The following is a 16,438-nucleotide window of genomic DNA, read 5'->3' on the forward strand; positions in this document are numbered from 1 at the left end:
GATCGATCGATCTCGGGTCTTTGTAAACTTTCTTTGCCTTTTTTGTCGTCCTTGCTACTGATCTTCCGCGGTTGCTTGGAAAAGAAAGTTTACCGTTCGTACGAGTAAGTTCTGTTTTTATTCGGATGCGCATCGCAGTTGTATATCTGTGCAATAACTAAATCGTAACATCGTTAAGGAAATATTTATCTTCTGGGGGGCGAAATATAATAAGACAATGCTTAAATCTACTAATAAATATTCCATTAATGTTAGAAATTCGTATATTTGCAATAAACGTGTAATAAATTTCCATGCACATTTTCAGAGTGGTTTCAAACGTTAACGCTATAATCGTGACACTCGTTTATCGTAGCAGTGTCGATGAAATGTCAAAATATGACACGTACGATGCGAACGTAAAAGTTTTCTACAATAAATACTCGTTCAAATACTTTCGCGAATCAGTGTACGCGAAAGCGAGCGAAATGGAAGATCGCATCGCGCAAAAAATTCCCTCCGCGTCGAGAACAAAGATCTTCTCTTGTTTTTGGCAAAAAAATAAGCGAATACCTCGCATGTTACGTAAAAAGGGCATCAAGGCCAGGCAAAGGGTCGCATTTAGAGGCGAATGGAACGCGAAGCAAGCTGCCGAGGGCGCGGCATCGCGTCGACACGTGCTACAGGCCCGTCACACCTTGTCAAACTTCCACAGCCGTGCAATGAAATTTGATGCACGGCCCAGTGTTCTTGCGTATGATAAATTCAGACAGCTCCTTGAAAATCGTGCAGTGAATTACGGTCTTCTCGAGCGCATCCTTCTGACGTTTACACGTGTTCCCCGCATGACCACCTGCGTGTATTAATTTTGCCGGCGTTTTCAAAGTATTACAACGGCGAAACAACGGCAAAATCTACGTGTTTTCAACAAACCCGTTCCTTGGCGGTGTTACGTGCCTGGTAGAGATTCTGTTGTAAATCTTGGCGGTTGCCAGATTTTTTTTAGTCAACCCGACATTTTTCAACGCAACGTTATTCGTTAACGACTCGGAGAAGAATAATTCTGTAAAATAAAATTGACCTTTCGAGACGTACAGTAGCTGCGACGAATATTTCCACGTACCTTTTTGTACTCGTAGAAAGAAGACCGAAGAAGAAAAAGAATAAATGTGAAATCGCGTCATCTATTTCTACCCAACTAATAACGCATCTCGTATAACTCGCCCGGTAGAAACAAATTTCATACCACGCAACTTAACTCTGCGAACAAAATCGAATCCGAAGAACGCAGGTATGGAACGATGAGGCCCGATGGAGAGTTACAAGAGGTGAGCTGTAGTCAATAACGAGAGGCTCGTAAAGTTGCGCAAAGTTCGTCTGGACCATCCTTGAAGTAATTATATTCAGTCACGACCGAGTTCCGTATAATAGAGCAGTATGGACAGCGGAGGTGCGACTTTTTACGAGCTTTCGTTTCTTTTCGCGCGTTCGTAACTCGTATCGCTCAGCAACAATACCGATCGATCGTGCAAATTGAAAAGTGATAAAAAGGTGATATGTTTTTTAACATTGGCCCAAGTTAAATATTTTCTGATATCAACCCCGACCGACGGATGCGCGTATAATACGAGGAAAATAATACAAGGGCTGGATAACAATTGACGGAAACGTTCATCTTCTTTTCGTACTAATCGGAATAATTTCGTCGAATCTATGATTCCTTTCTTCGAGAAGAAATGCTTAAAATAATTAAGACACTAATAAGAATGTACGCGAATAAGAATTGAAACGAAATGTTCTCACGTTTGCAACGCAATCGTTGAACGCAATTGAACGAAGAGATTGATGAACACGATCCGAGCGTTGCAAAACTGCAACGCGTGAAAGGTAGAATTGTTGGAATGTTACTTGCCTTTTTTGCACGGTCGAGTAATTATACTCGTATGTCACGATAAATCCGTTTGATGCATTCGGATAATATATATAATGCGCGTACATGTACGTGGTACTCCGAGCCATGGACTTTTACCATTTCCTGGAATCCTTGAATTTTTTTGTTCGCCATTATCAATTTGCATTTAAACCGCCCATTATAATAACAAACGTCCATATCTCATCACCGAGATCTCAATGACAAATCTTTACTAAAAAAAATACCATTATTTTCAGTTTCTTCGTTTTTGAATTCTTGTTTCTGTTTTTCAATTTTCACGCAAAGCCATACATCCGTTCTTTCACCTTTTTCAACCTTGGCGCAGATTCCAAAATAAAAGTTATGGTCGATGAAAGGTGAAAACGTAAGCTAAGATCTGAAGAATTCCAGTTTTCAAATTTGGACTATTTTAGCGCTGAAATTTTTTTAAAGATCGACTTATTTTCGCAATGAGTTACATCGAACTTCTTTTCAAAGTATAAACACGTAAAATGCAATTCATCTTCAGGCTTCACCGCACAGAGTCTTCGTTTTATCAATGACTTATTATCTCTGTAGACTTACGCGACGTCAATTTTCTCGAGTCTTGTTGTTTTGTTGTTTGATCGAATGGCGTCGTCCGCGTTAGCATCCGCGGACATACTCCAACAAGGTGTTACACGTGCTTGAAACGTGTCGTCGTATCCATCGATTCATCATCGATCGACAGTGTGCGATAGATCTTGATGCTGCGCGTGTTACAAAAATAAACGACCACTTTTATCTTCGATAATAGATGGCTAAGCGTATCGCTGTTTAACGATTGAACATTAACGACGAAACATATTCTTAATAAATAAATTATTACTTTCGATCCAATTATTTAATATTCGTTGTAGCGTGTTGAACGACGTAACGAAATGAAAAATCTCATATTTAAACGCATTAATGTTCCTTTAACGGGATATTTTGCTGAACGAATTTCTTTATTTGGATAACGATATCAATGTTTAGTTTTATATTAAATCGAAGAAAATTAAACGGATTTGGAAGAAAATTCAACGTTATACTTTCTATCTTTTAATTTACTTATATTCAAATCGATTCAGTCGCACTCTCGTCTCTGCACGATCCAGTGTTTCATCCCTTGAAAGATTCTGCGCGAATTCGCCTTGCATTTTCACTTTACGATTTATCATCTTATAAGCTTTTTGTAAGTCCACCGCCTGATTCGTTTGATTCACGCAAACTGTTCACACTTTCGCCGCAATTTAAAACACCGATAACCCGATGCCATCGTTCTCCACGAAACTTCGAACACGAATTCGATCGTCGAGCAGAAACCTCGCGTTATACGCCTTCCGATCGATTACAGTTTACAAGCGAAAGGACACAAAGAGACGGTTTCCAGGCCGGTCGAGGAATTCCTGGCGCATTCCTGGGACACAATGTTGGACGATTACGAGTGTTGCAGCCCACCGTAAACCCTTCGAATTAACGAGGGGCTCGGCAAGAATTTCCGAAATAACAGCGTACCGTGTTCGAAGCGATCGATCATAATCCACCGCGGTTCCGGGACCCATTAATAAGCCTTTAAATTGATCGAAACGCGGGATACTTAACGGAACCATGGATATTGATCTAAATTATGAATTACGACCGATAGGGCGAAAGTGGTAAAGAGAATGGAAAGTGCGTGTTTCGCTGGCTTCCAGTGAAATTTCTAAATATTAGACTCGTCTAGGCTTTGAAAAAAGCTAGAGAAATTCCATGATATCCGTCGATCTCTCGATCAAACGATACAGTCGTTCCCAGTATAACAAGCGTAATAGATTTTAGCGGAACCATAAACGAAATAGCTAATATTCTGTCGTAAGCTTGCCCCTTGTAGGTATAATTCGCTTAGGCCTATATTTAAAGTTTTAGCGAGTAGATTGAACGGCAATTCCGTGCAATTATCGAAATCAGTATCTGCAAATTATGGGATCGTAAAATACATAGGAATTTATTCCCTGGAAACTTTTTGCGAACGCTGAATCTACCCTAATCTTAATACCTTTTTTACCCCTTCTTTCCAAATTTTTTTTCCAAATTATACTATTGCCTATTTCGCGACGTAAGATAGAGATCATACATCTTTAGCTTCACATTTTTTAAAGACGATGCAAATAATTTATTTAATTTATGTACAAGAAAGTGACATTATTCACGATCGATCGCGACAAAGAAAATTAGAGTCGTTACTTTACACGAGCGATCAAATTAAGATATTAAATCTACTGCTGTTTAACTTTGAAATCGCTCCAATTAATTAACCGCAAAGAATTCCTTTCAAACGTCCGAGAGGAGTTTAAAACATTTCAGGATATCTATCGATCCCTTTATTATATCGTACGATCTTAAACGCCGACTTAAACGTTTCAAACTTTCTCCAATAAAAGTACAAATTCCAAGAAGAATAATATAAATTCAGAGGTGAAATATCGGTTAAATTATCGACGCGCAACCCGTTTTGTCTACAGAGAATTAACAACGCCAACGCAGAAACGTAACAGCAATTATTTTTGCATACATTTAAATCACCCAATGAACGACGTAACTCACGACCACCCCCGGCAGCCATTGAACGCAATGTTCGTTTCTATAGAACGAATCGCAGTGGGACACGATTCGAACGAGAGGCATCGATGTCGTGGCGGGGCCTGGGCATTAAATTAAGATCCAACGGTGTAAAGTAAGCCCGAGTCGGCCCTCCTGCCGCGAAGAGTAGTAATACCATTCAGTGAGTTCGCTTCGGTAGTAGAGTTCGTGTCTTCATCGTCTATGTCAGTCGCTTGTTGAAAACCGGCGCGCCACTTTTACCGGAACAACGCTACGGGTAGGTAGAGCTCGAGCAAAAGGCTTTGTCCAGCGTCCGATTCTGGTAGAATTTCGTCCTTTTTTTAATCGTTTATTTTCCCATTTGGTTAATTTTAGAAAATCGAGGAAAGATACAGAATAGAAGATATCGTCGAATATTATTTTACGAAAAACTACAATACGTCACAAGAAATAAACGTTTATAAACGTATTAAACAACGTTAATAGAGACGACTCGCAGGATGCATTGGCAAACCACTTTTGAACACTATCCACCACATGAAATATTATTTTCATTTCGTATTCAATAAATGGAAACAAAAAGAAACCACTCTATTTTCCTCGAAATAAACGTTGCAGGCGTCACGCGACTTTTAATCATCGTTACGTATAATAAATTTCCAAGCTGATCAAACTGGTACTCCATTTACAGCATCTCCGTGTATTTCGCGTGAATCTTAATTAATCCCATTGGCGTCGATCGCATAAATATTAATTACACCGCTCGTGAAAGCGTGATGCGTGAGTAATATCCGTTCGTATATTCCTTTGGATTAATTTCTCGTTTTCCATCGGAAGTCTGCATCGTGAAAACAGTACGGCGAAAATTTTGTCTTTCTTTTGCGCAGGTTTTACTCGCTTATTTACTCTTTCGCGTTCGTTACGAAAGGCAACTTACGAGTAAAATAAAACCAACCTACGAACAAAAGCTCGTAGTTTTATCGAGTTCTTCAAAAATATCTCGTTTTTTTTTTTTTTTTGAAAAATATCGTGAGTTATAAAAATAATTCGATATACGCATATTTGTATATTAGCGCGAGACGCTGACAATACGTCTGTTACGTGTCTGTGCGTGCCTTGTTTTATCATATGAAAGTTTGAACAAAAAACTTGCCACGATATTCTGAATTTGCAAAGGGAAAAAAAGTATGGCGACTGTTCTGTGGTCGCTCGTGGTCGCTCTCGAAACGGTAAACCCGGCCGCAAAAAAACTTTCGCGTCATCCTTCAAGAAAGCGGCGCGAATTTTCTCAGAGTCTTCGCCGATAAAGATCTTCGAAGAATATACGTGCTAATTAAACGATTACCACTCTCGAATCGGTCGGGAGTGTCTCGTGATATTTTTGATATAAATGGCACGTCGAAGCTGTTACAAGAAAGTTCTTTTGAAGCAGGCAAGAATATTGCTTGATTATTTTCCAGGGGTAATTGCCTCCGGTAATTTAATTTGACACCGAAAGGAGGACTTTTTGGAAAGTTGTCCAAGTGTCGGAATTAATGCGAGGCTGTTGAATAAATTGAGCGTTTCTTTCGAGCAAACGCGGAGAAGGGATGCTTTTTAAAAAGATCAAAGGAATACGAGTTAACGAAGATGAAGACTTTAGAATATATTCGATCGACTTTGATCGAACTTTCGATCGAACTTTCAAGTGGATTTATCCCGAGTTGGACCCGACTGGAATTTATATCGTACGAATTCAACGATTATCTTGTCTACTTGTAACTCCTGTCGATCGAATCCACTTATTCGAAGCTGTAAACGAAATTTAGAAATTTTTGTAATCGCATAAGATCGATACGCAACGCAGAAATTGAAATTTATTATAATCTAACGAATCGTTGGGTAAATACAACGATAAACACAGTGGCGTATAAAATACTTTTTGTAGCCACTGTATATCGAATTCCGTGCGTCGTCGCCAAAGGTTGTCGCGCCTGGCACAAAAACCGAGGGTATCCAGGGAATTGGAAGACGGCAGCGGGAATCTACGGCGTGTAAGGGATGGAAAGGGACGATGCTTACGGAAGGAATGGGAGGACGGGTGAAAAAAGTCTCGGCGAAGATCCAATTAAAATAACCAGTGGTCAGCGGACGTCGCCCGAAAGAAGTATAATGAGAGGAGCAAAGAAAGAAGAAGGAAAGGAAAAGGGTGAAACCTGGACGAAGGTAAGGAGAAGGATGAGGTGGAGAGACAAAGGGCGAAACGAAACGCGGTCGCGTTTCGAATAAAGGGAATCCCTTTTCCATTTGGCCGACCAGACAGAGACAGAGGGGCACAAAGCGCCATTAAAATATCTCTAAGTGCCCGGAGAAACTGCTCCCTCGGAACGTTCGGGCATGAAAGATGTCGGCCTAAGACCGCGTCCTCGCGATTCAAATTGATCAAAGAGGACGAAGAATCGAAGCCACTGTGTGCGTTTTGCCACGAGTTTCCAGCGAGTTGAGCGTTTCGGGCTACCAGCCAGCTCGATTCTTCGCCTCCCTTTTACGTCGACGCTCCGTAAGAGCTCAATTTCGGGGTGTCGAAAACGACGTGACAAAATTTCATATCCTAATAATTTTGTCGTGGAATTTTTTTGCGACCAATTTCGATACGCTTGACACGCGACACGACGGACTTTTATTTCCTCTTTATTCATTTTTCACGCGTATTTAGTTTATTACGTTTATTATGAAACCTGTATAAAGTTAAGTATACGGTTTCGTACAGGCTTCCCCTTCGATTATCTTCCAGCGTGGTTCTTTGGATGCTGGTACGGTTTTCTCGTCACTTGAATTTTCTTCAATCTCAAAATTTGCATGTACTTTACTTGCAAATGTTTCTTCGGGTATCGTTTCCTTATGAATCGTACTATTTCACTTTCACTGTTATTTTCCAAATCGCGTTTATACGTGGGCAGTATTAATTTTTCGTCTTGCCATGTTTGTTCCTTGCTCTACTAAACTACGTAGACGAATGATTTATTTCTCAAGTACGTTCGCCGAATATGGAAGAAATCGCTTTCTTGCTATAAAAGAAAATACTCGGCGCTCGTGACAACAACGATCCGGCGCTTATCGAGCGAGGGTTAAACAATGTAAGAAGAAGCAGAAGAAGAAGAAGCGATCCACCGTGTACGTTTCGCCACGAGCTTCGAGCGGGTTAAGAGTTCTGTGCTACCAGCGAGCCGAATTCCTCGCCTCCCTTTCACGATGACGGCCCGTAAGGTACGTTCCGGGGTGTCGTTTTTATTGGTTCGTTCGCTTGTTTGATGGTTCTTGGCGATAGTATCGCAACGCTGGAACGAGAGCTGTCTTTGAATTTTGTGCAAGCAACGAATCGTGCTCGTCGAAACGGAATGTTTTAGCACGCGTTTTAGGGTTCTTTCCCTCGCACGAGCTTTTCGTTGCTGTTAGATCGAGATTACGTTAGATTCTGATCGCGTTTTTCTCGTTGAATGGTCTTGAGTTCGATCTGTTTTGCTTCAATGGAGCAGGGTTATCGCGTATGGTTATCTTCCGAATTTAACGCTAATGCGCGAGTGCCTATGTATTGCGCGTACTGCTGCGAAGCGAAACGTTCGTTATAATGCGGTTCGTTTAATCCGCAACTTTTATAGAACGTCTGCGAAACGGTTAGATCTCTTGATTAATACGGTATGAAGCAGAACAATTGAATTTGATTTTTATTCCGCACCTGTACGTGCGTAATATTGCGATAAACGTTAGCTGTCTGCGAGATCACCTGTTTACAGTCTACAGTAATTAAGCGTGAATTAATTACCATATGATTTTATTTAAGGCACTAGTTTAAAACTGAAAAAAACACGTTAAATTATAGTTAGACAAAAAGTAAATTTCAAGCGAGAATCCCAATAAGAACTTAATTTACGAATAGCGGATATTGAATAACGTGTCTGGAACAGTAAATGATTTTCATTACACGCGATAAACACGATTATCGTATTACACCAAAAAGTAATACGCAAAATTAATAAATACGTTGAACCACGATGAATATCGCTAGAATATTGTGCATCGGAAGCGCACTCGTATTCCTCGTGGCTTCAAGGTAAGCGACTCTTTTGAATCGTAGTTAACCCTGGCGAGAGACTCGACGGTTCAAAAGCGTATCGACGGCACAGCGATTAAACGCGGATCATCGCGTACGATCGGCGGCTGTTAGAAGCGTGGATACGAAGAACTTGTAGCAATTTACGATCTCGTATCTGACCGCGTTGATCGTCGCCGAACGACACACTTCCATTCACCAACGATCACGATCTATGTCTTTATTAACCGATCCACGCGCGCGCGGACTTCAACGAGGCGAAAACGCGTCGAACTCGAAACCGATTCGCCGGTTACGTTACGTTCAGAAGCTTAGAGGGCGGTCGATTGTATGGGAGAAGACGAACGTCGCTGGTCGATAGAGTCGGCGATCGAAAAGATGCGATGGCAGAGATACCAGAGCCAGTTTGAATCGACGTGTCGGGTGGTAATAAATAGGTTTTTTCTTTGGCGGATGTGCTCGAAGAAGGATTGTCGTATTTTCGTTCTCGATCGAAATGACGAGATACGCGGATAATAATTTCAAGCCTGGAAGATGGACGATCGGGTTTAAGAATGAGTTTAAGCCGTTAAGTGGATCATTTCTCAGATAGAATTGCAACCAAAGATTTATACAGGAGACTCAATTTTAGTCAAATTCGCGTTTTCGTTTTCGATCGAGGTATCGAGAGATCGAGAGATCCAGCGTGATAATTTCGAGCGAGATGGACGAGTAAGTTTGAGAACGAGCTTGAGCTTCTGCTGGGTGAGTCGTTCCTTAGACGCGAGTAGCGTCGCAAATTTATTCGGCAGACTCGAGTTTAGCAGATTTATACTTTTGTTTCTTGATCGAGGCGTTGAGATAGTCGCCGACGTCTAAGCGGAACATCGAAAGATGCCCTGCTTCTATGAGAAATCCCTCGGATCTTGTAAATCCTAACCGAAGGAAAAAAAAGTTAGACGCATAAAAAATGGGGTAAAACGATACTTAAACGCTTCGATGGAAGATTAATGTCCAGGACGCAAAAGATGGTTATTTACGCTAAATGATATTGAAATAATAATATATAAGTAGCAGGGGGCGATGCGCGCGAACCAAGAGGTCTTAATGAGATTGAAAAGTAAATGGTGTTATTTATAAGATCGGTTACGAAACGGTGTAATTTCGCGATCAAGCTTAAAAGAGAAGCAAATATACGCCGCGTAAAAACCGTTTAACCGTGATTGCTAACGCCGATAGACGGAACATGATCGTGTATAATTAAACGACGATCGCGAACCGATTCTTAGCGAGAACGAGGTACGCGCAGATTGTACCCTTCGCCTGAAATTACTATGAAAAGAGAAGAAAATACGGAGAGTAAAGGTTGAAAAAACTGCGGGAGGGCAGGGGGTACTGTATATACAATGTAGCACAAAGAATCCAACGCGAAGCTGTATCGTCGTTGAAAATCAGGGGTTTCGTCGAAATAACAATTACCGAGAAAAATGAAACAGAGATGAAAACGAAAGCGAAGCAAAAACGAGCGAGCTGATAATTTAATCGATGGCTTTTGACGACGTTTTACGGTGAAAACCGTTCGAAGAGAACGCTCCGTTCGTGAAATTAATCGCAACCAGCGTGTCGATTTTTACAAATATTTGGAAACATGGTCGAGTTAAATATCATTATCGATGATTAATAAAGGGAGAAAAATCCCGACTATCTGAAGAGGTAAATTATATTTATGTGAAAAACTGCTCGATCATCGATGACTATAAAATTAAATTTATAGCCTATGTTGGGTAATCGAACGTGCAAAGTAGTATATCGGAGACATTAAATATTTTTAAAGCATGAAATACCATTGAATAAATTGCGAGTTATACGTTATAAAGTGCGATAACGTTATCTTTCATTTACGTATTTACTTCCTTTTTACGATCTTTTTCTGTTCGACGTATTTGCTTCTTAAATATTCAAAACATTACAAAAATAAAGGAACATTCGCTACGATTATAATGAAAATCAATTTTAACGAGATCGTGCAATTTTGTTAAATTCTCGCCACGGAAATACAAAAGCAAGCATCGAATTATGTATCGATAAAATTTTCAACGAAGGTAAAATACCAAAGATAGACCGGAGATCCGTAACAAACTAAATTTCGATTTACTCTATTTGCGAACCTAAAAAGAAGTTAATTCAAAGTTTCAAAGAACTGGAAACAAAATGATCCAAAGCTTGAAATATTGAGAGATAAAATAGTTCAAAGCTGAAAATACCTAAGAATAAAATAGCCCGAAGCTTCCAATTTTTAAAAGGATAATATAAATGAAATAAATAATGTAAATTTTCAACCGCTTTAAACGCGTCTCTAAATATTCGCGGTAGATTACGCGCACGCTTCAGAGTGGAACCAGTTTGAACGACGAATGAATTTATTATGCGTCAAAAGGAAAAAAGTAGCATAATTTTTTCTTCGAAAGGAAAGGACGTCAGCTGATCGCGCAGCATCGGTGCGATGGACGGAGACAAAAGTCGACTTAACGTATTCAAGCGGCTCTGCTCTCCGACTAGCAGTCTGTTTATCCCAATTACTATCCCCGCTGAAGAATGCTTGCGCGTCTACATAATCGCTGTAATCTTCGCGCTCGTTATAATTATCACCGTCCATTACGACAGATTCTATCGGATGCTCGGGCGACCGTCGATGAAACGCGACTGTCTAGTCGACCGCCAAATCTAATTAACTTTGTGCCAATTGTGTAGGCATTATTCTTTACATAGACGATTGTTCTGTATATTTTTTATTTCTTTGGTTTTTATTTTCAACGTTTCCGTAATTATGCTTTCCTTAAAATCCCTTAAATACCGCCGTCACCTGAGATACTACTGTGTCTGTTCTAGTCCACTGTTAATCTATGTATTTCACTTCTAATATGCAAAACATGTTTGTAAATTAAATTTCGCTGCAATCGTCTACGATTATACGATTCTCTGATAAAACTTCAACGTCTAAGAGAAACTATCGGGCAGAATAATCGAATGGTCACGGTTGCGTCGCACTTGCCACACTTTCCCGAAGAGATCCTCTTGGATCGTGTTACTTCTCATCCGCTATTCGTGCCGTTCAAGGTTTCTGTTTTCCGGCGTTCTCACCGTGTAATCCCTCTGTCGTACGAACGGACGCACACAGAGGAGCAGGTGAATGAGGGAAGCCGTTCGATAAATCTTCAGGCGCCAGGGTTGAAATTTTCGCCACCTCTCCGCTTGTCAGGACCGTTCTACAAAGATATTTTCGGTATTACCTGGCCGAAGATCAGATCCTAAAGATACCTGGCTTAACGAGCTCTTTCGTTCGTAGAAAGAACGCTTCTTCCATTTCCATGTCATCCATAAAATAATGTTAATTTGTGGCCCGATATGTACACACCTCCGGTCGGATAATTAACGAGTCTGCCTCTATTTCTAGCCGATCGAATATTTTTTCCTTCGTATCCTAGCGAACCCGTGGTTACCGTGAATTAGGACGATTCCCAGGTGTTCGAAAGGATCTATACAGGCAATTATCGTAGCAGTATCTCGGTAAATCGGGGCTGGTATTTATCGGAAAGACATTTTCCTCGGTGACGAATTTATTTCAGTTTATTACGTCCTCTTGTGGCTGCTCAAAAAGCGGTCGACTCTACTTTTTGAAAGTTTCGAAACTTTAGCGTCGAAGCGCATGATCGATGCCTCTCTTATATAATTTCGTCAATTTCCTTTGCTTCTTGTTTCGTGGCAGATGATAAAAATAACGTTATCGTTCTGAGACAACGATATTATTAGCGAATCGACAAGTTACAAGTTACGGATCGAAAATGTATATCGCGCAAACATGTTAGTACAATTTTATGAGCGAATAGTAATCGGAAGATTCGTGATCTATACAATTTGCTTATAGAATACCAATCCGTGATTATTAGTTTCGTTTTATCCTGTGCCAATCCTGTGCCTCGCATAACGCTCTGAAATCATTCACTCGCGTAACCCACACCGAAACAGCCTGCCATAAACATCTCAGCTACTACTTCCCATCTACTTCAACACCAAAATCATAACTCTGAAACTATCGAGCGAACGCCAGTGTTCGAGGTGACGCGTAATCTGCTCCTCTAAGCCGTCGAGGAATAAACTTGCACGGTAGATAAAACAGCCTCTTAACATCCTGTTTTGCGCTGTGCCCTCTGTTAGCGCAGAATCTATCGAGGGCTACCAAAGAAAAATATCGACCACTTAATTTCGCAGACGATAGGCAACCGATAGGCGGTCTGCGCCGCTGTTATCAGAGTAATTAGTGACACCTGTACTATCTGGCTGGCGAGTCGGCGACGATAGCGAGCTGTGAAAAATATTGAAAGTTCGCCCACGAGGATCCTTTCAGCCGACGAGGATCTCTGGTTCTCCGGCGTTTCGTTTCTCTTCTGGATTTCGTTCTCTCTCTCTCTGTCTCTCTCGCTCTCTCTCTCTCTCTCTCTCTCTCTCTCTCTCGATATCAAAAGTCCCTGAATGGTAGCGTTTAATTACACTTAATGACACCGCTGCTAGTGGCGTGAAACTGTTGGATAAAACGCGTGTCGCGAGCTGGGAGGCGCTACCGATGATTTACGGGCCCGATAATTTCATCGTTACGCGCCGAAACAACCTTAGCTGACCGAAGCGGATCCGCGACGAGGCGTTACTTTTCGAGCGACGCAAGCTCTCTCGTCTTTTGGAACGGAGTTTGGCCTGCTCGTAAGGTGGAAAGCGAAGATGGAGTTATCGAGTCCGCACAGCCCATTATCGTAAATGTCACAGGTTATCTTTTTCCGAACTGCACCCTTTCATATTTTAAAAACAATCGCTATTATCTTTTCGTACGAAACAGAGAGAAATACTCGTCTCTGTTTTTAATCCTATCTATCATACGATAAGGACTCTCGTTTTTAAATGTTTTTGCCTTGGTATTTACGCGACACGTTTTATCGTAAATGGAGTTTAACCGTACTCCGATCGCTCCTAATCGAATCCATTTTAATATAGCGATTATTAACACGGGGAATTTTGGATATAGCGTAACATACGTAGAACATAATCGCATATGAACGTATTACAGTATATTCTGTAGTATCGTGGACGAAAGGTGTAAGAGATGTCGGGTGAACCATAAACGATGTCGCGAGAAAGCCTAAGTGCCGACAGGTCCATCGTCGGCCCTTCGATCAAACAGTTACGCGGAAAAAAGGCCTACGTGATCCTGGCCACGAACGGTTGCGGGACACGTGCGTGGTGGGGCTACGAGAAAAGACAAAGGGATGCAAAGGGAGAAAGACGAATTAACGATCGGTGTGAGTTGAGAAGTCGGAGAGTGTGGTCCGCGCGAAACAGAGCGTCGGAACCGTGGTGACGAGGCTTGTAATTTAACCGTTTAGTTGTCTTAATTGTAGCACGTTATCGTATTTAGTTCGCGTTAAACAGCCATCGTTTGCTGTTTAACCAACACCTGTTTAATCCATTTTAAGTAAATAATATATAAAAATCCTACGATTCTATAATGTATATATAATAATAATAATAATATAATAATATTCCAAAGGTAACAATTTACAACATAATCCACTGCTTCTCTTCAAATAGAATTACGTTCTCGGAATAATATCACGCCCATATGAATAGATGATCCGACCGTAGAGTCATATATCGAATCATATGGAATCATAGAGAGTGAACGCGCAATTTTATTCACGTAGCAAAAGTGGAAAAAATTCCGTACGTTCCATCGTATTACGCCGATAAATCCGTTAATTTCCAAAGAACCAGCCGCGAGACGCGCAATTATTTTTTTCGATCGCAGCATCCGATACATCGTACTCTTGACCTCTCGTACGCGGCCTAGCAGCAGTTTGTTCTATTTATCCACCTCTGACCGGTTCGTTCTCGTTCTCTCGCTCTTGAGTGCTGCTCAGCTGCTCGCACGTTTTCCCGGTGCACGGCTCGCATTGTCCGGTAAAACCGTATTTTCGGCCCCTGCTACACGACTTTAACGAGCTGATCGCTATCGAGACTCACCGAGTTATTCACATGAGTCATTTCTACGGAACGGACTGGACCGTCTGTCCCTCCGCGTCTTGTTCTCGTGGAACGTTGTACGAATTAATAATCGTCGCCACGCTGCATTCCACGGCAGAATGATTAATCTTAAATTAATCGAGCGCCGTTATTTCTTCGACCTTTTTGCGTCGTATTTTACGTGGCAAAAAGTGGATCGAAGATTTAACCGAGACGAAAGAGAAGATTTTATCGGACGAGAATGAACGAGATGGATTTTTATTGGTGTAGAATAGATACGCTCATCTGGCTAATAGTTTGTTAAAATACGACGTTACAGGTACGCGGTATCGAGCGTAAAACGGTTAAGAGCGAACAAAAATCAACGAAAAAAATGGTAAAACGAAAGATCGGTATTCAAAGTATTACGATAATCGTAAACCAAAAACGATATCGAGATAAATGTCAATCGATATCGAGTATAAGAGCGCGACGATCGGAAGATAACGGTGCAATAAACGAATCCCGATAACGTTGATCGAAACGTTTCTTTAAACGTCGTTCGAGGTACAAAGGGAAAAATCCATATAGTCAAAGTTTCTCGCGCGCGACTCTACGTCCCCTATAAAAATGCAAATTTCGTACATGTTGTTGTTGAAGCGGCGATCAATGAGAGCCATGAATCGCGCGCTAAACGCTCGATTACATCGGGAATACACAGAAAGTCGGCCGAGTGTATAAATCCAACTGGCTCGGCCGGCGAGTACGTACGTTAAGCGTAATTTATTCCATATATGATATACACACTGAACGCGCCGTGCTCTGCACACGATTCTCCTCCTCTCTTTTCTTCTCCCTTCCCCTCCTTTCTCGCCCTCCCTTTTTCGTTTCCTTTGATACCAGCCTGTTCGCAGCAGAACGAGGCCGCGATCTTCTTGGGACCTTCTCTCGTGAACGCGTGTAACGCGATGGTACACGGGATTTATGGGAATATTTATGCGTATTTATAGGGCGTGGAATCGTCGATGTCCGCCGACGTGGCTACACGGGACCCTGTTCCACGGGCTATGGTCTACCGCGTGGACACGCGGACCCGGATCGGCCCAGCCTCCGTAATCCTCGCCGAATTTATAACGCGCCACGAATAGTTCCGTGTTCCACGCGGCCGCTCTTCTCACGCTTCGCGCCACCCGGACACGGCCACCACCGTGGTACACGTGTTTGCGTGTCGACCTCACCGAGTAGCCCCGGTTTCCACGACTCTCTGATCGACCATCCTCCGAGGATCGGGTTAGGTACGATGTGCCGTCCACCATTGATCTTCTTCGACCATGGGTTCGTGAGATCCAGGTTTCAGAGTTCCGAGTCTATCGGAGAAGGATGCCGACCTTTTGAAAGAATTCATATCGTTACGACGTAGCTGCTAGGAGGATTTATACGCATAGCTATCTCGAAAGATCGTCGCGTATTTTTATTTTAAATGAGAAACACGGAACCTGAACCGAACCCATTTTGAACCGAACCGAAGAAATTTTGCCTCGTCTCGAACGAGACTCGCGACAACCAACTACCTGACGGATTAACGGATTGCCGGCTATTATTACGCCCTGACAGGAACACCGTCGATGTCTCAAGCAGTCCGTGTACCCTGAACGTTACACCGCCGCTTTTACGTAGAGTAAGATTTATTCTCGCGCGAGTTTCGTCGAACTCGCCCATAATATGGCGGTTATTTATTAAAATTGGCCCGATGACGAATGCGGCAGCGACGTAATATGCGGGACAGCGAATAAAATACGGTAGCACGAGCCTTCTTATAGGTGTACTCG

The 16,438-nt window shown here is 41.8% G+C and overlaps 1 protein-coding gene across 2 annotated transcripts in view; it reads left to right on the forward strand.

Moving 5' to 3' along the window:
* LOC117217241 (ataxin-10) overlaps positions 1-15,887 on the forward strand; it is a 49,184-nt gene extending 33,297 nt beyond the window's left edge. The window contains exon 7 of one of the 2 annotated variants that reach the window (XR_004486998.1): positions 15,620-15,887. The gene's annotated coding sequence lies outside the window, so the exon portion shown is untranslated. Of the gene's footprint in view, positions 1-6,419; positions 7,000-15,619 lie in introns of those variants that run through there. The other variant, XR_004489514.1, reaches the window with a different exon arrangement.
* The last annotated feature ends 551 nt before the right edge of the window (positions 15,888-16,438 follow it).

Source organism: Bombus bifarius, unplaced genomic scaffold (assembly GCF_011952205.1).
Source record: "Bombus bifarius isolate JDL3187 unplaced genomic scaffold, Bbif_JDL3187 scf7180000007964, whole genome shotgun sequence".
Taxonomy (NCBI): Eukaryota; Metazoa; Arthropoda; class Insecta; order Hymenoptera; family Apidae; genus Bombus; species Bombus bifarius.